Source organism: Leuresthes tenuis, unplaced genomic scaffold (genome assembly GCF_036924035.1).
Source record: "Leuresthes tenuis unplaced genomic scaffold, fLeuTen1.0.hap1 SCAF_10, whole genome shotgun sequence".
Classification (NCBI taxonomy): Eukaryota; Metazoa; Chordata; class Actinopteri; order Atheriniformes; family Atherinopsidae; genus Leuresthes; species Leuresthes tenuis.
In genome coordinates this window covers 26,540,144-26,562,338 of record NW_027325364.1, presented here as the reverse complement: position 1 = coordinate 26,562,338, position 22,195 = coordinate 26,540,144, and the positions used below count along the sequence as shown (strand labels likewise).

The window sequence follows — 22,195 nt, the reverse complement described above, 5'->3', positions numbered from 1 at the left end:
AAAAGTCTGGGTCGTTTCCTTCACCATTTCCCACCATTGTGCATGTGTTTCGTAGAGGTCTTGAAGGGTCTGCCACTCTTTATAACATTCCCTGTACTGACTGACTATGATTTCATCCTCCAACAGGGAACAGTTGAGTTTCCACAGACCACTTCCTACCGTCACACCAGAAGGGGGTGAAAGGGTGCAGGAGAGCATAAGGTGGTCTGAAAAGAAAACAGGGGTTAATCTAACATCAGTGGGTGGGCAATCTCTAGTAAAGAAATAATCAATGCGAGAGGCTCTGGTGCCATCATGACTAAACCAGGTGAAGCCCTCCTCTCTGGGATGCATGGTTTTAAAACAGTCAGTAAGCTTAAAATCCCTGCATATGCCCTGAAGTAAAATCGAAGTCTTATCCACTTTAAAATCTACCTCTGCTCTTTTTCTATCTTTCCTGCTCAAGATACAGTTAAAATCCCCTCCTACAACTAAAGGTACTTGCCCTAGCATGTAAAGCTGTATATCTTCTAAAAGGTCATACCTTTCATTTTTTCCATTGAAACCATAAATATTTAAGAGGTTAAAGTCTTGCCCCATAAAATTCAAGTGTGCTAAAAGTGCCCGTCCGTCTCTCACCACTGTGCTACCTTTCACCAGAACATGCGGATTTTTAATTAGAATGGCCACACCATCATTTTTATTTTGATTTGAGCCACTCCATATCGATAAATGGGGCCACATTTCCTCCCATTGTCTATGGTTTTTTAAAAAAGGTAGTCCACATTCTTGTATTAAAAACACATCTGATTTTATGGAGTCTAAGAAGGATAAAATACTCTGGGCTCTTGTCTTTGATTTCACACTTCTCACATTTAGTGTTGAGAAGGTGAGAACCATTAAAAGCATAAAGGAAAGTAGGTATGTCATTTTCGTTTTTCTAAGTTATCAAAACAAATTACACACAGGTTATTTCTTGGGAAACTAGCTCTTCCTTCATTTCTTTAGGTGAAAAGTGAGTAGGGTGATCTATATTTCCTTTTCGGACTCTCGGTGTTGGCCTCTGACGCAATGTTGCATTTAACTTTGAGTCCCTGGGGGTTGATTGCAGAGCTGAAGTTAAAAAGGAGACCTCATTTGGTGAGTCGGAGGGGAAGACTCTAGGTTCTTCCACTGAAGAACTGTCTGAAAGGGACCTAACCCTTCCCCTCTTCTCTGATACCACTGGGGAATCAGAGGCTCAGATGCCGTCCTCTTCGGCTGTTGACCTTCGGGGAGGTGAGTATCTTCACTAGACTCACCTGTCTGCTCTTCCTCCTCATTTAGCGTAGCTCCACCCTCTGCCTGTGAATTCTCACAGACTTCAACACTGAGTGGTGAGGCCTCTACAGGCCCCTCCCCTTTTTGCTCCTCACTTCCAATCCAAGCTTTTGGCGGGAAGTTTGAATTTATTGGGTCAACCTCTTCACTTTGTTCACCAACTGCCACCTTTGGTCCTTCTCTTTGTTGGCTTGACTGTGGCTTTACCGTCTTTAATTTGTTGGCAAAAGATTTAGGGCAATCTCTGAAGAGGTGATTTAATTCTCCACAGAGATTACATTTCCTGCCATTTGGACACTCTCCAAAAGTTTGCCCAATTTCTCTGCTCTTCCCACATAACACCTTGGTACAAGCCTGAACCAGGTGCCCATGCTCACCACACTTGCGGCAGAACTTGGGCTGCCCCTGGTAGTGGATGTAACCTCGGTTTTCAAGGTGGCCAGAGTGTCGCCCACCCGCTGCACTGAGCACTCTTCAGCCCTTTTAAATGGTATAACTTTGCACTCCCGCACGCTCCAGCAAGCACCATTCAAGCAACAACTTTGCACTCCAGCTTCGAACATCGGCACAGTCGCAACAAGTAAGGCGACTCTACTCAGAGAAGTCACTCTGCACAGTAACAAGATTTCTTTTGCACAGACAGAAAGGGCTTCACCCGCAAAGGTAAAGCCTGCCAAAAATAGAAACAACTCATTAGTGCTGCTCTCCACGGAGTCTTTAGTAAAAGGCGAAAGACTTGTACGTTATGAAGAGAAACCAGAGTACGATTATCCGTCACTGCGGGAGCAGGGCATCAGGCTAGTTGGCATAGCCACCTTCCCCATGGTGAGCTTTGCTTGGTTGAGACGCTTGCTCCCCCCCCCCCCTTGCTCCTCGGCTGACCAACTAGGAACAATCGGGCCCCTATTCGATGGCTGCCTTGTCTTTTACTCTGTGCAAAAGACACCAAAGCTCACCAACAAAAACACCACGAGAATCCCGTATTGAGGCTTTGTTCTGAAGCTCATTCGGTGTCGCGTTTCTTTCAAGCAATTCTCCCGGTTAGCCCACACTCGGCTCGCTCCCATAGCCGTGTTAAAGTCTACTTCGCATTCACTCTCTTTTCTCAGCAGACTCTTGGGATTTTATCTATAAAATGAATTCCTTCACTCAAACTATGTGAAAACTGCTTTGTCCTTAATATTTACCATGTCTAGAAAGATTTAAACAAAAAAAAACAACGTTGTACTTTGCAGTAAAAGAAAGAGCAAATCTAAAGTTTCAGGAATCCGAGAATAAGCTTACTTTCATGAGTTCTTCACGATTTCGGATTTTGCTATAAAATGAATTCCTTCACTCAAACTAAATTAAAACTGCTAAACCGCTAATCTGTTATATGTAAGGCAGATGTCAAATTCACCGAAATAGGATCAAAGGGTATTCGGCCAATCGAGCTGTAGCAGCTTCGGTAAAAGAGTATAAGTTGAAGAGTTTGTGAATAAAGGTGTGCGCACACATAGTGTGCTGTACGAAAATAGGCAGGGAGCAATGCCGGCTGGGGTATATGTTCTTGTATGTTGTCTGACTGTTTGATTTGAATGTGTTGTGTAAGTGTCCTGTTGAATGTTACATGTTTGGGCTTTGACACGCTTCACTGTGGTTGTTAACTGTGTGGTGTGTCCTGAAATGTTATATGTTTGGGCTGTGTGACATGCTTAATGCTTGTCAGTAGCTACCCACTTATTCATATATAGCAACTGACAACATAAGAAGTCCGGACATACTTTGATAGTAGTTGTAGAAGTATCCTTATTGATAATAGATCACTAATTCATAGTGATAGAACAGTAGATGAACAGGTGCTTGCACATGTCTCACGAAAATAAAATGGGTGTATGATTGCTGACGGCAGAGCAATACTGCCAAACTTATGAGTTCTTGTGGCAAACTTGATTCAGTGTCTTGACGTGTATACGCTGTTTCGCTGACTTGATTGTCACAAGAAACAAAGTGTGTTTGATAAGATCCGACCATTTTATTACGGGAGGATCAGTATGTATGGATTCTGATGTGACTGATAAACCCATTCGTATCTTAAGCATAATCTAATACGTGAGACAACGCCCTGGCACACGATAAAAAAAAAAAAAGAGAGAGAGAGCGGTTTTGTGTCCCCACAGTCCATAGTGTAGAAAAGAGAGAAAAAAGCCTTTCTGATTTGGTGTGTGTGCTCATAGTGCAGAGTGTAGAGAAAAGAAAGCCGTTTTGGTGTCACGGGTGTTGTGACTTACACACACACATTTCTAAATTGAGAAAGGAAATTATTTTAGAGGCACTAGAGTTTAGATCCCACATTTGTTGATAGGCATTCATTTATTTCTTCACTTCTGATGAAGTTTCAACAATAAACAACAAACTTTGTATTATGAGAAAGAACCAGACTCATTCTTCAGGAATCCGAAAATAAGCTCTATTTTATGAATTATGCACGAATTCGGGTTCTCCTATAAAACGAATTCATTAACTCAAACCAAGTTAAGACTGCCTTGTCCTTCATATTTATTCATGTCTAATCAAGTTTCAACGATAAACAACGTTGTACTTTGTAGAATGAGAAAGAACTTCTTAATCTTCAGCAATCAGTATAAAAAGAGGTGCAAATGCCAACCATACATACCTAAAAGGTGGAGCGGAAGTATTCAGCTGCAAGTAGGTGTGAATGTTCGACCATAGTTGGTAAAAAGCGGGTAAGAAAAGGTTAAAATACCCGACTGTACACAATCAATAGCGGGAGCGGAGTTGTTCGGCTACTAAAAGGTGTGAAAGTCCGACCATGGTTTGTAAAAAGCGGGTAAGAAAAGGTGCGAATGCCCGACAATGTATGATCAAAAGAGGGAGTGGAGGTTTTCGGCTGCAAGAAGGTCTGAATGTCCAACCATAATTTGTAAAAACCGGGGAAGAAAAGGCTCGAAAGCCCGACTATACACCATCAAAAGTGGGAGCGGAGGTGTTCAGCTGCAAGACGGTCTAAATGTCCATCAATAATTGCTAGAAAACATGAAAGAAAATTTTCGAAAATCAAACCACACATGATCATAAGTGGGAGAGGAGGTGTTCAGCTGCAAGAAGGTGTGAATGTCCACCCATAATACCTGAAAAATGGGTAAAAAAAAAGGTGCGAATGCCCAACCATACATCATCAAAAGCAGGAGTGCATGTGTTCGGCTACAAGAAGGTGTGAACGTCCAACCAAAGTTTGTAAAAAGCAGTTAAGAAAAGGTTCGAATATCCAACCATACATAATGAAAAGCGAGAGCAGAGCTGTTCGGCTGCAAGTAGGTGTGAATGTCCATTAATAATTGCTTTAAAACATGAAAGAAAATTTTCGAATATCAAACCTTACATGATCATTAGCGGGAGAGGAGGTGTTCAGCTGCAAGAAGATGTGAATATCCACCCATAATTACTGAAAAATGGGTAGGAAAAGATGCGAATGTCCAACCATAAATCATCAAAAGCAGGAGTGGAGTTGTTCAGCTACAAGAAGGTATGAAAGTCCAACCATGGTTTGTAAAAAGCGGGTAAGAGAAGGTTCGAATACCCGAATATATACCATCAAAAGCGGAAGCGGGGGTGTTCGGCTGCAAGAAGGTGTGAACGTCCGACCAAAGTTTGTAAAAAGCAGTTAAGAAAAGGTTTGAATATCCAACCGAACATAATCAAAAGCGGGAGCAGAGCTGTTCGACTGCAAGTAGGTGTGAATGTCAGATCATAATTGCTGAAAAATGTGATAGAAAAGACTAGAATGCCGGACAATACATCATCAAAAGCGGGAGAGGTGGTTTTTCGGCTGCAAGTAGGTGTGAATGTCCAGCCATAATTACTCACAAACGGGGGAAGAAAAGGTACTATTTCCAGACCACACATGATCAAAACAGGGAATGGAGGTGGTTCAGCTGCAAGGTGTGAATGTCTGACTAAAGTTTGTAAAAACCGTGTAAGACAAGGGGCGAATGCCCGACAATGTATGATCAAAAGAGGGAGCGGAGGTTTTCGGCTGCAAGGTCTGAATGTCCAACCATAATTTGTAAAAATCGGGGAAGAAAAGGCTCGAAAGCCCTATACACCATCAAAAGCGGGAGCAGAGGTGTTCAGGTGCAAGAAGGTCTGAATGTCCGACCAATAATTACTGAAAAATGGGTAAGAAAAGGTGCGAATGCCAAATCATACATCATCAAAAGCAGGAGCGGATGTGTTCGGCTACAAGAAGGTTTGAATGTCCAACCATAGTAAGTAATAGGTGGGTAAGAAAAGGCTCGAATGCCCGACTATACACCATCAAAAGCGGAAGCGGAGGTGTTCGGCTGCAAGACGGTGTGAACGTCCAACCAAAGTTTGTAAAAAGCATTAAGAAAATGTTCGAATATCCAACCAAACATAATCAAAAGCGGGAATAGAGCTGTTCGACTTCAAGTAGGTGTGAATATCAGATCATAATTTGCAAAAAGCTGATGAGAAAGGGTGAGAATGCCCGACTATACACTATCAAATGTGGGAGCGGAGGTGTTCGTCTGTGAGTAGGTGTGAATGTCCGACCATAATTGCTGAAAAATGTGTTAGAAAAGGTAAGAATGCCGGACCATATATCATCAAAAGCGGGAGAGGTTGTGTTCGGCTGCAAGAAGGTGTGAATGTCCAGCCATAATTACTCACAAACGGGTAAGAAAAGGTACTATTGCCAGACCATATATGATCAAAACAGGGAGCGGAGGTGGTTCAGCTGCAAGAAGGTTTGAATGTCCGACTAAAGTTTGTAAAAAGCGGGTAAGACAAGGTGTGAATGCCCGACAATGTATGATCAAAAGAGGAGCGGAGGTTTTCGGCTGCAAGAAGGTCTGAATGTCCACCCATAATTACTGAAAAATGGGTAAGAAAAGGTGCGAAAGCCCAACCGCACATGATCATAAGTGGATGAGAAGGTGTTCGACTGCAAGTAGGTGTGAATGTAAGATCATAATTTGTAAAAATCGGGTAAGAAAAGGTAAGAATGCCCAACCATAAATTATCAAAAGCGGCAGCAGAGTTTCGGCTGGTATTTATCAATGTCTAGATAGATTTCAACAAAAAACAACGTTGTACTTTGCAGTAAAAGAAAGTGCAAATCAAAAGTTATAGGAATCCGAGAATAAGCTTATTTTCATGAGTTCTGCACGATTTCGGATTTTATGTATAAAATGAATTCCTTCACGCAAACTAAGTTAACACTGCTTTGTCCTTCATATGTACCCATTTCTACATATATTTCAAGCATAAACTTCCTCATACTTCCCTGAATGAGAAAGAACCACACTTGTGATTAAGCCATACGCCCCTTTTGAGGAGTTCTGCATGATTTGGGATTTTATCTATAAAATCAATTCCTTCACTCAAACTATGTTAAAACGGCTTTTACCTTCATATTTATCAATGTCTCGATAGATTTAAACAAAAAAACAACGTTGTACTTTGCAGTAAAAGAAAGAGCCAATCAAAAGTTTTAGGAATCCGAGAATAAGCTTACTTTCATGAGTTCTGCACGATTTCGGATTTTATGTATAAAATGAATTCATTCACTCAAACCAAGTTAAAACTGCTTTTTCCTTCATATTTATCAATGTCTAGATCGACTTAAACAAAGAACAACATTGTATTTTGCAGTAGAAGAAAGAGCAACACTGAAGGATCAGGAATCCGAGAATAAGCTTATTTTCTTATGGGCAAGAGGGAACTGCTTTGTCCTTCATATTTATCAATGTGTAGATGGATTTCAACTTCTTCTACTGCAAAGTCCAATGTTTTTCTTTGTTGAAGTCGATCTAGACATTGATGAATATGGAAGGACAAAGCAGTTTTAACTTGGTTTGAGCAAAGCAATTCATTTTATAGCAAAATCCGAAATCGTGCAGAACTCATGAAAGCAGGCTTATACTCGGATTCCTGAAACTTTAGATTTGCTCTTTCTTTTACTGCAAAGTACAACGTTGTTTTTTTGTTTAAATATTTCTAGACATGGTAAATATGAAGGACAAATGAGTTTTAACATAGTTTGAGTGAAGTAATGCATTTTATAAGCAAAATCCCAAATCATGCAAAACTCACGAAATGCTTTTTCTCGCTTTTCACTGCTTTTTACAAACTTTGGTCGGACGTTCACACCTTCTTGCATCCGAACACCTCCGCCTCCGCTTTTGATGATGTATATTCGGTCATTGGAACCTTTTTTTACCCGCTTTTTACAAACCATTGTCGGACTTTCACACCTTCTTGCAGCCGAACACCACCTCTCCCGCTTTTGATGATGTATGGTCCAGTATTCTTACCTTTTCTAACACATTTTTCAGCAATTATGGTCGGACATTCACACCTACTCACAGCTGGACACCTCCGCTCCCGCTTTTGATCATACAATGTCGGGACATCGCTCCTTGTCTTACCAGCTTTTTACAAACTTTAGTCGAACATTCACACCTTCTTGCAGCTGAACACGTCCACTCCCGCTTTTGATGATGTATAGTCGGGCTTTTGAGCCTTTTCTTACCCGGTTTTTACAAACTATAGTCAGACATTCAGACCTTGCAGCCGAACACCTCCGCTCCCTGTTTTGATCATGTATGGTCTGGCAATACTACCTTTTCTTCCCCCGTTTGTGAGTAATTATGGCTGGACATTCACACCTACTTGCAGTCGAACAGCTCTGCTCCCGCTTTTGATTATGTTTGGTTGGATATTCGAACCTTTTCTTAACTGCTTTTTACAAACCATGGTCGGACTTTCACACCTTCTTGTAGCCGAAAAACTCCGCTCCCGCTATTGATTGTGTACAGTCGGGTATTTTAACCTTTTCTTACCCGCTTTTTACCAACTATGGTCGGACATTCACACCGTCTTACAGCGGAACACCTCCGCTCCCGCTTTTTATGGTGTATAGTCAGGCATTCGAACCTTTTCTTATCCGCTTTTTACAAACTATGGTAGGACATTCAAAGCTTCGTGTATCCGAAAACCTCCGCTCTCTCTTTTGATCATACATTGTCGGACATTCGCACCTTTTCTTACCCGCTTTTTACAAACCATGGTCGGACTGTCACACCTTCTTGTAGCCGAACACATCCGCTCCCGCTATTGATTGTGTACAGTCGGGTATTTTAACCTTTTCTTACCCGCTTTATACCAACTATTGTTGGACATTCACACCGTCTTAGAGCGGAACACCTCCACTCCCTCTTTTGATGGTGTATGTTCGGGCATTCAAACCTTTTCTTACCCGCATTTTACGAACTATGGTCGGACATTCAAACCTTCTTTTAGCCGAACACATCCACTCCTGCTTTTGATGATGTATGGTTGAGCATTCGCACCTTTTCTTACCCATTTTTTACAAACTATGGTGGGACATTCACACCTTCTTGCAGCTGAACACCTCCTCTCCCGCTTATGATGATGTTTGGTTTGATATTCGAAAATTTTCTTTCATGTTTTCTAGCAATTATTGATGGACATTCAGACCTTCTTGCAGCTGAACACCTCCGCTCCCGCTTTTGATGATGTATAGTCGGGCTTTCGAGCCTTTTCTTCCCCGGTTTTTATAAAATTATTGTTGGACATTGAGACCTTCTTGCAGCCGAAAACCTCCGCTCCCTCTTTTGATCATACATTGTCGGGCATTCGCACCTTCTCTTACCCAATTTTTACAAACCAGGGTCGGACTTTCACACCTTTTAGTAGCTGAACAACTCCGCTCCCGCTATTGATTGTGTACAGTCGGGTATTTTCACCTTTTCTTACCCGCTTTTTACCAACTATGGTCAGACATTCACACCTTCTTACAGTGGAACACCTCCGCTCCCTGTTTTGATGGTGTATGTTCGGGCATTCGAACCTTTTCTTACCCGCTTTTTACAAACTGTGGTCGGACATTAAAACCTTCTTGTAGCCGAACACACCCACTCCTGCTTTTGATGATGTATGGTTGGGCATTCGTACCTTTTCTTACCCATTTTGCAGTAATTATGGGTGGACATTCACACCTTTTTGCATTTTAACACCTCCTCTCCCGCTTATGATCATGTGCGGTTTGATATTCGAAAATTCTCTTCCATGTTTTCTAGCAATTATTGATGGACATTCAGACCTTCTTGCAGCTGAACACCTCCGCCCCAGCTGTTGATGGTGTATAGTCGGGCTTTCGAGCCTTTTCTTCCCCGATTTTTACAAATTATGGATGGACATTCAGACCTTCTTTCAGCCGAAAACCTCCGCTCCCTCTTTTGATCATACATTGTCGGGCATTCGCACCTTTTCTTACCCGCTTTTTACAATTCATGGTCGGACTTTCACACCTTTTAGTAGCGGAACAACTCTGCTCCCGCTATTGATTGTGTACAATAGGGTATTTTAACCTTTTCTTACCAGCTTTTTGCCAATTATGGTTGGACATTCACACCTTCTTACAGCGGAACATACATTTTTCTTACCTCTCTCTACCTTTTAGTGTTCTATGGGGTATTCACACCTTTTTTTTCACCGCATTTTATAGATTATGGTTGTAAATTCTCACCCACTCTTATCCGAAGACCTCTCCTCTTGCTTTGGTTAATATATAGTCGGGCATTCGAACCTTTTCTTACCCGCTTTTTACAAATTATGGTCGAACATTCACACCTACTTGCAGCCGAACACCTCCGCTCCCGCTTTTGATGGTGTATAGTCGGGCTTTCGAGCCTTTTCTTCCCCGGTTTTTACAAATTATGGTTAGACATTCAGACCTTGCAGCCGAAAACCTCCGCTCCCTCTTTTGATCATACATTGTCAGGCATTCGCACCTACTTGCAGCCGAATACTTCCGCTCCACCTTTTAGTGATGTATGGTTGGCATTTGCACCTTTTCTTACCCTTTCTTACCCTACTGATTGCTTAAGATTAAGTTGTTTTTTCTCAAACTACAACATTTTTTTAATTGTTGAAACTTGATTTGAAGTGGATAAATAAGGAGGACAAACAGTTTTAAGTCAGGCTGATAGAAGGAATTAATTTTATAGCAAAATCTGTATTTCGTCATATGTCGAGAGATGCTTATTGCTGAAGAAGTTCTTTCTCATTCTACAAAGTACAACGTTGTTTATCGTTGAAACTTGATTAGACATGAATAAATATGAAGGACAAAGCAGTCTTAACTTGGTTAGAGTTAAGGAATTCGTTTTATAGGAGAATCCGAATTCGTGCATAACTCGTAAAATAGAGCTTATTTTCGGATTCCTGAAGAATGAGTCTGGTTCTTTCTCATAATACAAAGTTTGTTGTTTATTGTTGAAACTTCATCAGAAGTGAAGAAATAAATGAATGCCTATCAACAAATGTGGGATCTAAACTCTAGTGCTTCCTCTAAAATAATTTCCTTTCTCAATTCAGAAATGTGTGTGTGTAAGTCACAACACCCGTGACACCAAAACGGCTTTCTTTTCTCTCTTTTCTCTACACTCTGCACTGTGAGCACACACACCAAATCAGAAAGGCTTTTTTCTCTCTTTTCTACATTATGGACTGTGGGGACACAAAACCGCTCTCTCTTTTTTTTTTTGATTGTGTGCCAGGGCGTTGTCTCACGTATTAGATTATGCTTAAGATACGAATGGGTTTATCAGTCACATCAGAATCCATACATACTGATCCTCCCGTAATAAAATGGTCGGATCTTATCAAACACACTTTGTTTCTTGTGACAATCAAGTCAGCGAAACAGCGTATACACGTCAAGACACTGAATCAAGTTTGCCACAAGAACTCATAAGTTTGGCAGTATTGCTCTGCCGTCAGCAATCATACACCCATTTTATTTTCGTGAGACATGTGCAGGCACCTGTTCATCTACTGTTCTATCACTATGAATTAGTTTATCTATTATCAATAAGGATACTTCTACAACTACTATCAAAGTATGTCCAGACTTCTTATGTTGTCAGTTGCTATATATGAATAAGTGGGTAGCTACTGACAAGCATTAAGCATGTCACACAGCCCAAACATATAACATTTCAGGACACACCACACAGTTAACAACCACCGTGAAGTGTCAAAGCCCAAACATGTAACATTCAACAGGACACTTACACAACACATTCAAATCAAACAGTCAGACAACATACAAGAACATATACCCCAGCCGGCATTGCTCCCTGCCTATTTTCCTACAGCTCACTATGTGTGCGCACACCTTTATTCACAAACTCTTCAACTTATATTCTTTTACCAAAGCTGCTACAGCTCGATTGGCCGAATACCCTTAGATCCTATTTCGGTGAATTTGACATCTGCCTTACATGTAACAGATTAGCGGTTTAGCAGTTTTAATTTAGTTTGAGTGAAGGAATTCATTTTATAGCAAAATCCGAAATCGTGAAGAACTCATGAAAGTAAGCTTATTCTCGGATTCCTGAAACTTTAGATTTGCTCTTTCTTTTACTGCAAAGTACAACGTTGTTTTTTTTTTGTTTAAATCTTTCTAGACATGGTAAATATGAAGGACAAAGCAGTTTTAACATAGTTTGAGTGAAGGAATTCATTTTATAGATAAAATCCCAAGAGTCTGCTGAGAAAAGAGAGTGAATGCGAAGTAGACTCTAACACGGCTCTGGGAGCGAGCCGAGTGTGGGCTAACCGGGAGAATTGCTTGAAAGAAACGCGACACCGAATGAGCGGTCAGAACAAAGCCTCAATACGGTGTTCCCGTGGTGTTTTTGTTGCTGCCTTGTCGATTGCACAGGGGCAAGCGTTTCAACCAAGCAACGCTCACCATGGGGAAGGTGGCTATGGCAACTAGCCTGATGCCCTGCTCCCGCAGTGACGGATAATCGTACTCTGGTTTCTCTTCATAACATACAAGTCTTTCGCCTTTTACTAAAGACTTTCGTGGAGAGCAGCACTAATGAGTTGTTTCTATTTTTGGCAGGCTTTACCTTTGCGGGTGAAGCCCTTTCTGTCCGTGCAAAAGAAATCTTGTTACTGTGCAGAGTGACTTCTCTGAGTAGAGTCGCCTTACTTGTTGCGATTGTGCCGATGTTCGAAGCTGGAGTGCAAAGTTGTTGCTTGAATGGTGCTTGCTGGAGCATGCGGGAGTGCAAAGTTATACCATTTAAAAGGGCTGAAGAGAGCTCAGTGCAGCGGGTGGGCGGAGGTGCAACGTGACACTCTGGCCACCTATGGCCATAAAAAGAACACTGCTACAAGTGCGCATTGTGCCAGCAAGGGCCCTCGGACCTGAAACAGTGGACAGTTATCGCTTCTCGGCCTTTTGGCTAAGATCAAGTGTAGTATCTGTTCTTATCAGTTTAATGTGTCCTCTATACGAGGACTACATATTAAATGGATTTTTAAGAATAGGAGTTGAAAAAGAAGCTTGCTCCGTTCACTCCAAGCATCGACCCAGTACTGCAGTGCCACTGGGAACGGTGCGCTCTTCCCTGCTCTTGTGAAAAAGCAAACAGCGGTGCAGGATGGAAGTTTCAGGGAGCCCAAGATGACACTTTCTTTTAATCTGCTGAGAAAAGAGAGTGAATGCGAAGTAGACTCTAACACGGCTCTGGGAGCGAGCCGAGTGTGGGCTAACCGGGAGAATTGCTTGAAAGAAACGCGACACCGAATGAGCGGTCAGAACAAAGCCTCAATACGGTGTTCCCGTGGTGTTTTTGTTGCTGCCTTGTCGATTGCACAGGGGCAAGCGTTTCAACCAAGCAACGCTCACCATGGGGAAGGTGGCTATGGCAACTAGCCTGATGCCCTGCTCCCGCAGTGACGGATAATCGTACTCTGGTTTCTCTTCATAACATACAAGTCTTTCGCCTTTTACTAAAGACTTTCGTGGAGAGCAGCACTAATGAGTTGTTTCTATTTTTGGCAGGCTTTACCTTTGCGGGTGAAGCCCTTTCTGTCCGTGCAAAAGAAATCTTGTTACTGTGCAGAGTGACTTCTCTGAGTAGAGTCGCCTTACTTGTTGCGATTGTGCCGATGTTCGAAGCTGGAGTGCAAAGTTGTTGCTTGAATGGTGCTTGCTGGAGCATGCGGGAGTGCAAAGTTATACCATTTAAAAGGGCTGAAGAGAGCTCAGTGCAGCGGGTGGGCGGAGGTGCAACGTGACACTCTGGCCACCTATGGCCATAAAAAGAACACTGCTACAAGTGCGCATTGTGCCAGCAAGGGCCCTCGGACCTGAAACAGTGGACAGTTATCGCTTCTCGGCCTTTTGGCTAAGATCAAGTGTAGTATCTGTTCTTATCAGTTTAATGTGTCCTCTATACGAGGACTACATATTAAATGGATTTTTAGCAATAGGAGTTGAAAAAGTAGCTTGCTCCGTTCACTCCAAGCATTGACCCCGTACTGCAGTGCCGCTGGGAACGGTGCGCTCTTCTCTACTCTTGTGAAAAAGCAAACAGCGGTGCAGGATGCAAGTTTCAGGGAGCCCAAGATGAAACTTTCTTTTAGTCTGCTGAGAAAAGAGAGTGAATGCGAAGTAGACTCTAACACGGCTCTGGGAGCGAGCCGAGTGTGGGCTAACCGGGAGAATTGCTTGAAAGAAACGCGACACCGAATGAGCGGTCAGAACAAAGCCTCAATACGGTGTTCCCGTGGTGTTTTTGTTGCTGCCTTGTCGATTGCACAGGGGCAAGCGTTTCAACCAAGCAACGCTCACCATGGGGAAGGTGGCTATGGCAACTAGCCTGATGCCCTGCTCCCGCAGTGACGGATAATCGTACTCTGGTTTCTCTTCATAACATACAAGTCTTTCGCCTTTTACTAAAGACTTTCGTGGAGAGCAGCACTAATGAGTTGTTTCTATTTTTGGCAGGCTTTACCTTTGCGGGTGAAGCCCTTTCTGTCCGTGCAAAAGAAATCTTGTTACTGTGCAGAGTGACTTCTCTGAGTAGAGTCGCCTTACTTGTTGCGATTGTGCCGATGTTCGAAGCTGGAGTGCAAAGTTGTTGCTTGAATGGTGCTTGCTGGAGCATGCGGGAGTGCAAAGTTATACCATTTAAAAGGGCTGAAGAGAGCTCAGTGCAGCGGGTGGGCGGAGGTGCAACGTGACACTCTGGCCACCTATGGCCATAAAAAGAACACTGCTACAAGTGCGCATTGTGCCAGCAAGGGCCCTCGGACCTGAAACAGTGGACAGTTATCGCTTCTCGGCCTTTTGGCTAAGATCAAGTGTAGTATCTGTTCTTATCAGTTTAATGTGTCCTCTATACGAGGACTACATATTAAATGGATTTTTAAGAATAGGAGTTGAAAAAGAAGCTTGCTCCGTTCACTCCAAGCATCGACCCAGTACTGCAGTGCCGCTGGGAACGGTGCGCTCTTCCCTGCTCTTGTGAAAAAGCAAACAGCGGTGCAGGATGGAAGTTTCAGGGAGCCCAAGATGACACTTTCTTTTAATCTGCTGAGAAAAGAGAGTGAATGCGAAGTAGACTCTAACACGGCTCTGGGAGCGAGCCGAGTGTGGGCTAACCGGGAGAATTGCTTGAAAGAAACGCGACACCGAATGAGCGGTCAGAACAAAGCCTCAATACGGTGTTCCCGTGGTGTTTTTGTTGCTGCCTTGTCGATTGCACAGGGGCAAGCGTTTCAACCAAGCAACGCTCACCATGGGGAAGGTGGCTATGGCAACTAGCCTGATGCCCTGCTCCCGCAGTGACGGATAATCGTACTCTGGTTTCTCTTCATAACATACAAGTCTTTCGCCTTTTACTAAAGACTTTCGTGGAGAGCAGCACTAATGAGTTGTTTCTATTTTTGGCAGGCTTTACCTTTGCGGGTGAAGCCCTTTCTGTCCGTGCAAAAGAAATCTTGTTACTGTGCAGAGTGACTTCTCTGAGTAGAGTCGCCTTACTTGTTGCGATTGTGCCGATGTTCGAAGCTGGAGTGCAAAGTTGTTGCTTGAATGGTGCTTGCTGGAGCATGCGGGAGTGCAAAGTTATACCATTTAAAAGGGCTGAAGAGAGCTCAGTGCAGCGGGTGGGCGGAGGTGCAACGTGACACTCTGGCCACCTATGGCCATAAAAAGAACACTGCTACAAGTGCGCATTGTGCCAGCAAGGGCCCTCGGACCTGAAACAGTGGACAGTTATCGCTTCTCGGCCTTTTGGCTAAGATCAAGTGTAGTATCTGTTCTTATCAGTTTAATGTGTCCTCTATACGAGGACTACATATTAAATGGATTTTTAAGAATAGGAGTTGAAAAAGAAGCTTGCTCCGTTCACTCCAAGCATCGACCCAGTACTGCAGTGCCGCTGGGAACGGTGCGCTCTTCCCTGCTCTTGTGAAAAAGCAAACAGCGGTGCAGGATGGAAGTTTCAGGGAGCCCAAGATGACACTTTCTTTTAATCTGCTGAGAAAAGAGAGTGAATGCGAAGTAGACTTTAACACAGCTCTGGAAGCGAGCCGAGTGTGGGCTAACCGGGAGAATTGCTTGAAAGAAACGCGACACCGAATGAGTGGTCAGAACAAAGCCTCAATACGGTGTTCCCGTGGTGTTTGTGGCTGCCTTGTCTTTTGCACAGAGTAAAAGACAAGGCAGCCATCGAATAGGGCCCGATTGTTCCTACTTGGTCAGCCGAGGAGCAAGGGGGGGGACTAAGCGTCTCAACCAAGCAAATCTCACCAAGTAGGAACAATCGGGCCCTATTCGATTGCTGCAACACCTGAAAGAGATATTGATGCGAGACCCGATCAAAAGCTTTTTCAAAGTCTAAATTTAAGATGACAAGCCGGGTGTTTCTGTCTCTAGCGTAATCAATGATGTCTCGAATCAGTACGAGGCTGTCGGTGAGTTGTCTCTCTGAGATGGCACAAGCCTGGTCTGGGTGAATTACCTCCTCTAAAACAGAGGACATCCGTGTCATTAAAACCTTGCTAAAAAGTTTACAGTCAAAGTTTAAAAGTGTGATGGGCCTCCAATTCTTTAGGTCAGTCTTATCATTTTTATCAGAAGTGAAGAAATAAATGAATGCCTATCAACAAATGTTGGATCTAAACTCTAGTGCTTCCTCTAAAATAATTTCCTTTCTCAATTTAGAAATGTGTGTGTGTAAGTCACAACACCCGTGACACCAAAACGGCTTTCTTTTCTCTACACTCTGCACTGTGAGCACACACACCAAATCAGAAAGGCTTTTTTCTCTCTTTTCTACATTATGGACTGTGGGGACACAAAACCGCTCTCTCTTTTTTTTTTTATCGTGTGCCAGGGCGTTGTCTCACGTATTAGATTGTGCTTAAGATACGAATGGGTTTTATCAGTCACATCAGAATCCATACATACTGATCCTCCCGTAATAAAATGGTCGGATCTTATCAAACACACTTTGTTTCTTGTGACAATCAAGTCAGCGAAACAGCGTATACACGTCAAGACACTGAATCAAGTTTGCCACAAGAACTCATAAGTTTGGCAGTATTGCTCTGCCGTCAGCAATCATACATCCATTTTATTTTCGTGAGACATGTGCAGGCACCTGTTCATCTACTGTTCTATCACTATGAATTAGTTTATCTATTATCAATAAGGATACTTCTACAACTACTCTATCAAAGTATGTCCGGACTTCTTACGTTGTCAGTTGCTATATATGAATAAGTGGGTAGCTACTGAGAAGGATTAAGCATGTCACACAGCCCAAACATATAACATTTCAGGACACACCACACAGTTAACAACCACAGTGAAGCGTGTCAAAGCCCAAACATGTAACATTCAACAGGACACTTACACAACACATTCAAATCAAACAGTCAGACAACATACAAGAACATATACCCCAGCCGGCATTGCTCCCTGCCTATTTTCCTACAGCTCACTATGTGTGCGCACACCTTTATTCACAAACTCTTCAACTTATACTCTTTTACCGAAGCTGCTACAGCTCGATTGGCCGAATACCGAATAATCCTAATTCGGTGAATTTGACATCTGCCTTACATGTAACAGATTAGCGGTTTAGCAGTTTTAATTTAGTTTGAGTGAAGGAATTCATTTTATAGCAAAATCCGAAATCGTGAAGAACTCATGAAAGTAAGCTTATTCTCGGATTCCTGAAACTTTAGATTTGCTATTTCTTTTACTGCAAAGTACAACGTTGGTTTTTTTGTTTAAATCTTTCAAGACATGGTAAATATGAAGGACAAAGCAGTTTTAACATAGTTTGAGTGAAGGAATTCATTTTATTGATAAAATCCCAAGAGTCTGCTGAGAAAAGAGAGTGAATGCGAAGTAGACTTTAACACGGCTCTGGGAGCGAGCCGAGTGCGGGCTAACCGGGAGAATTGCTTGAAAGAAACGCGACACCGAATGAGCGGTCAGAACAAAGCCTCAATACGGTTTTCCCGTGGTGTTTTTGTTGCTGCCTTGTCTATTGCACAGAGTAAAAGACAAGGCAGCCATCGAATAGGGCCCGATTGTTCCTACTTGGTCAGCCGAGGAGCAAGGGGGGGGGGGGGGGGGGGGGGGGGGGGGAGGGCAAGCGTCTCAACCAAGCAAAGCTCACCATGGGGAAGGTGGCTATGCCAACTAGCCTGATGCCCTGCTCCCGCAGTGACGGATAATCGTACTCTGGTTTCTCTTCATAACGTACAAGTCTTTCGCCTTTTACTAAAGACTTCTGTGGAGAGCAGCACTAATGAGTTGTTTCTATTTTTGGCAGGCTTTACCTTTGCGGGTGAAGCCCTTTCTGTCTGTGCAAAAGAAATCTTGTTACTGTGCAGAGTGACTTCTCTGAGTAGAGTCGCCTTACTTGTTGCGACTGTGCCGATGTTCGAAGCTGGAGTGCAAAGTTGTTGCTTGAATGTTGCTTGCTGGAGCGTGCGGGAGTGCAAAGTTATACCATTTAAAAGGGCTGAAGAGTGCTCAGTGCAGCAGGTGGGCGGAGGTGCAAAGTGACACTCTGGCCACCTATGGCCATAAAAAGAACAGGGGTGTTAGCGGACAAGTGCGCATTGTGCCAGGAAGGGCCCTCGGACGTGAACCAGTGGACAGTTGTCGCTTCTCGGCCTTTTGGCTAAGATCAAGTGTAGTATCTGTTCTTATCAGTTCAATATCTGATATGTCCTCTATACGAGGACTACATATTAAATGGATTTTTAGCAATAGGAGTTGAAAAAGTAGCTTGCTCCGTTCACTCCAAGCATTGACCCCGTACTGCAGTGCCGCTGGGAACGGTGCGCTCTTCTCTACTCTTGTGAAAAAGCAAACAGCGGTGCAGGATGCAAGTTTCAGGGAGCCCAAGATGAAACTTTCTTTTAGTCTGCTGAGAAAAGAGAGTGAATGCGAAGTAGACTTTAACACGGCTCTGGGAGCGAGCCGAGTGCGGGCTAACCGGGAGAATTGCTTGAAAGAAACGCCATACCAAATGAGCGGTCAGAACAAAGCCTCAATACGGTGTTCCCGTTGTGTTTTTGTTGCTGCCGCTGTTTGCTTTTTCACAAGAGCGCACCTGTTGAGGGGGGGCCTGGGGGGGCCTGGTTGATGGTGGGTCTCAGGCCCGGGCTGCTGCGACTGGTGTGACCGGGTGGTTTGTTTGTTTGTTTTTTGTTGTTGTTTGTTTGTTTTTTGTAGAGGTCCTCCGGAGTGGGGTTGGGTTGAGTGGGGTGGGGCGGGATGGGTACTTTCTGGGGGTACAGTAGCTCCCAGAATATGGTCGCTGCAGGCCCCGAGCCTGGTGGACATCAGGCCCTCCTGTCCTGTGTTGGCTCCCTTTTAAAAAGTACAGAACTTAGAACAGGTCTAGTCCCTGGCTTTCGGCAGAACTTTCTTCTTTACTTTTTTTTTTTTTCCCCTTATCGTGTTCAGCATTATGGCAGCAGAATTGTAGTCTGAATACCTTTGATGCCAAACAGATTTGCTTTGCCAAAGGGAAGTTTTATAAATGTAAAGCTCCCCTTGATGCCCATTTATTTATTTCTGTTTACAATATATGACATGTAATAGAACTGAACCGGACCAGGGGACAAGGAAAGAAGAAGAGGAAAGAAGAGAAAAACAGAACATACATCGCATACAACACAGCTGTGGATATAGATGACCTGAGACGACATGATAATACATCAACTGCTTAGCGACCATGCTACTGGACTAATGAATGTGGTTGTGTGTGTGTGAGAACATGCAACACCCATGGCACAGGACCTACATGATAACCGTGCTTAGTTATGAGTGTATAAGCGTACAGGGCCACAATCCACAGCCCCCCCAAGCAATCAGAAGCAGGCAGAGAGGGCCACAAGACCCAGGCCACCAGCAGCCCCCACAGAGCACAGAACCCAGGAAGCCCACCGCAGGGGCAACCACGCATCCACCCAGAAGACTGCAGAGGAAGCCCCCGGAAAGAGCCCCCATAAGCATAGGGCAGAGGCCCTCCGGGAGCCAGGGGCAACAGCCCACCGACGTCGCCAGGCCCCAGCCGCCCAGACATGGGCCGTGCACTGGATCCGGGCCCCAGGAGCCCGAGCGCCCCCAAACCCCCCGACAGAGGCCCCACCCAATACCCAGGAGGGCCAAGCGCCCCAGACAGCCACACAGTGGGTCAGCGCCTGCCCCAGCACCCCTGGCCAAGTGCCCTGGGAGTCAAGACGTGCCCACAGGTGGGTGAAGTCGCGAGCAGCGGAGAGAGGCCACGCCGCCCCCCCCATCGGGAGAAAGACAGGCAGGCCAGGCGACAGCAAGTCCAAGATCCAGGCCCAATCATTACCACACACACTTTCATGTCCCATAGATCCACACGTCCTCCCTCCCTCGACTCCGCTGGGGTGTAGTGCAGCGGGCACACCAGGGGGCCAGCAGCCCCCCAGCAACCACAGACCCCAAACCAGCAGAACAATTAATTAATCCTCCTGGCCCCTCCCGCCCCGAGCAGCAACCAGGAAGCAGGGGTGTGCGAAGAAGACCCCTCCCCTCACCCTTCTGGCTCTTCAATATTTTCTAATAGTGAGCAATTAAAATTGAGGGGCAGCCAAAGTTGTAGAATTGGGAGCGTGGCCCTCTGGGCAGCCTACATACCCAAAGAGCCCCGCCCACCAGATGCCACTCAGTGTAACCACCCCCCAAGACCTAATGTGTGTGTGTGAGTGTGTTTGATAAGTAGTAATGTCTAAGGTGTAATTAAAACAGGGGTGGGAACTGCAGAGTGCAACTACTGCAGAGTCCACTACACCCCACCGAACACACACGCCCCCAAAACCCTTCATGTGTGAGTGTGTGCTGTGTACAGGAGCCAGAAGGGAGAGGGGTATGGGGATATACACTGGGGGCAGCCAGGGACTGGCTGCAATAGGCATCCCCGCTACCAGGGAGCCAACACAGGACAGGAGGGCCTGATGTCCACCAGGCTCGGGGCCTGCAGCGACCATATTCTGGGAGCTACTGTACCCCCAGAAGGTACCCATCCCGCCCCACCCCACTCAACCCAACCCCACTCCGGAGGACCTCTACAAAAAACAAACAAACAACAACAAAAAACAAACAAACAAACCACCCGGTCACACCAGTCGCAGCAGCCCGGGCCTGAGACCCACCATCACCCAGGCCCCCCCAGGCCCCCCCTCAACAGGTGCGCTCTTGTGAAAAAGCAAACAGCGGCAGCAACAAAAACACAACGGGAACACCGTATTGAGGCTTTGTTCTGACCACTCATTCGTTGCGCGTTTCTTTCAAGCAATTCTCCCGGTTAGCCCACACTCGGCTCGCTCCCAGAGCTGTGTTAAAGTCTACTACGCATTCACTCTCTTTTCTCAGCAGATTAAAAGAAAGTTTCATCTTGGGCTCCCTGAAACTTCCATCCTGCACCGCTGTTTGCTTTTTCACAAGAGCAGAGAAGAGCGCACCGTTCCCAGCGGCACTGCAGTACTGGGTCGATGCTTGGAGTGAACGGAGCAAGCTTCTTTTTCAACTCCTATTCTTAAAAATCCATTTAATATGTAGTCCTCGTATAGAGGACATATTAAACTGATAAGAACAGATACTACACTTGATCTTAGCCAAAAGGCCGAGAAGCGATAACTGTCCACTGTTTCAGGTCCGAGGGCCCTTGCTGGCACAATGCGCACTTGTAGCAGTGTTCTTTTTATGGCCATAGGTGGCCAGAGTGTCACGTTGCACCTCCGCCCACCCGCTGCACTGAGCACTCTTCAGCCCTTTTAAATGGTATAACTTTGCACTCCCGCATGCTCCAGCAAGCACCATTCAAGCAACAACTTTGCACTCCAGCTTCGAACATCGGCACAATCGCAACAAGTAAGGCGACTCTACTCAGAGAAGTCACTCTGCACAGTAACAAGATTTCTTTTGCACAGACAGAAAGGGCTTCACCCGCAAAGGTAAAGCCTGCCAAAAATAGAAACAACTCATTAGTGCTGCTCTCCACGAAAGTCTTTAGTAAAAGGCGAAAGACTTGTATGTTATGAAGAGAAACCAGAGTACGATTATCCGTCACTGCGGGAGCAGGGCATCAGGCTAGTTGCCATAGCCACCTTCCCCATGGTGAGCTTTGCTTGGTTGAAACGCTTGCCCCTGTGCAATCGACAAGGCAGCAACAAAAACACCACGGGAACACCGTATTGAGGCTTTGTTCTGACCGCTCATTCGGTGTCGCGTTTCTTTCAAGCAATTCTCCCGGTTAGCCCACACTCGGCTCGCTCCCAGAGCCGTGTTAAAGTCTACTTCGCATTCACTCTCTTTTCTCAGCAGACTCTTGGGATTTTATCTATAAAATGAATTCCTTCACTCAAACTATGTTAAAACTGCTTTGTCCTTCATATTTACCATGTCTAGAAAGATTTAAACAAAAAAAAAACAACGTTGTACTTTGCAGTAAAAGAAATAGCAAATCTAAAGTTTCAG

The 22,195-nt window shown here is 44.5% G+C and overlaps 13 non-coding genes across 13 annotated transcripts; 10 read left to right on the top strand and 3 right to left on the bottom strand.

The window, feature by feature from the left end:
• Window positions 1-1,951: 1,951 nt before the first annotated feature.
• LOC140317423 (U5 spliceosomal RNA) lies at window positions 1,952-2,064 on the bottom strand. Its single transcript, XR_011917739.1, has one exon. It is a non-coding gene; the product is annotated as a U5 spliceosomal RNA (small nuclear RNA).
• Window positions 2,065-12,166: 10,102 nt separating this feature from the next.
• LOC140317333 (U5 spliceosomal RNA) lies at window positions 12,167-12,280 on the top strand. The gene has a single exon (XR_011917657.1). It is a non-coding gene; the product is annotated as a U5 spliceosomal RNA (small nuclear RNA).
• A 308-nt stretch (window positions 12,281-12,588) lies between these two features.
• LOC140317062 (U2 spliceosomal RNA) lies at window positions 12,589-12,772 on the top strand. Its single transcript, XR_011917411.1, has one exon. It is a non-coding gene; the product is annotated as a U2 spliceosomal RNA (small nuclear RNA).
• Window positions 12,773-13,114: 342 nt separating this feature from the next.
• LOC140317332 (U5 spliceosomal RNA) lies at window positions 13,115-13,228 on the top strand. The gene has a single exon (XR_011917656.1). It is a non-coding gene; the product is annotated as a U5 spliceosomal RNA (small nuclear RNA).
• Window positions 13,229-13,536: 308 nt separating this feature from the next.
• LOC140317137 (U2 spliceosomal RNA) lies at window positions 13,537-13,720 on the top strand. Its single transcript, XR_011917481.1, has one exon. It is a non-coding gene; the product is annotated as a U2 spliceosomal RNA (small nuclear RNA).
• Window positions 13,721-14,062: 342 nt separating this feature from the next.
• Window positions 14,063-14,176, top strand: LOC140317331 (U5 spliceosomal RNA). Its single transcript, XR_011917655.1, has one exon. It is a non-coding gene; the product is annotated as a U5 spliceosomal RNA (small nuclear RNA).
• Window positions 14,177-14,484: 308 nt separating this feature from the next.
• On the top strand, window positions 14,485-14,668 carry LOC140317089 (U2 spliceosomal RNA). The gene has a single exon (XR_011917437.1). It is a non-coding gene; the product is annotated as a U2 spliceosomal RNA (small nuclear RNA).
• Window positions 14,669-15,010: 342 nt separating this feature from the next.
• Window positions 15,011-15,124, top strand: LOC140317330 (U5 spliceosomal RNA). The gene has a single exon (XR_011917654.1). It is a non-coding gene; the product is annotated as a U5 spliceosomal RNA (small nuclear RNA).
• Window positions 15,125-15,432: 308 nt separating this feature from the next.
• Window positions 15,433-15,616, top strand: LOC140317088 (U2 spliceosomal RNA). Its single transcript, XR_011917436.1, has one exon. It is a non-coding gene; the product is annotated as a U2 spliceosomal RNA (small nuclear RNA).
• A 2,293-nt stretch (window positions 15,617-17,909) lies between these two features.
• LOC140317209 (U5 spliceosomal RNA) lies at window positions 17,910-18,023 on the top strand. The gene has a single exon (XR_011917543.1). It is a non-coding gene; the product is annotated as a U5 spliceosomal RNA (small nuclear RNA).
• Window positions 18,024-18,339: 316 nt separating this feature from the next.
• LOC140317023 (U2 spliceosomal RNA) lies at window positions 18,340-18,530 on the top strand. The gene has a single exon (XR_011917376.1). It is a non-coding gene; the product is annotated as a U2 spliceosomal RNA (small nuclear RNA).
• A 2,639-nt stretch (window positions 18,531-21,169) lies between these two features.
• On the bottom strand, window positions 21,170-21,353 carry LOC140317046 (U2 spliceosomal RNA). The gene has a single exon (XR_011917397.1). It is a non-coding gene; the product is annotated as a U2 spliceosomal RNA (small nuclear RNA).
• A 308-nt stretch (window positions 21,354-21,661) lies between these two features.
• Window positions 21,662-21,775, bottom strand: LOC140317329 (U5 spliceosomal RNA). Its single transcript, XR_011917652.1, has one exon. It is a non-coding gene; the product is annotated as a U5 spliceosomal RNA (small nuclear RNA).
• Window positions 21,776-22,195: the final 420 nt, after the last annotated feature.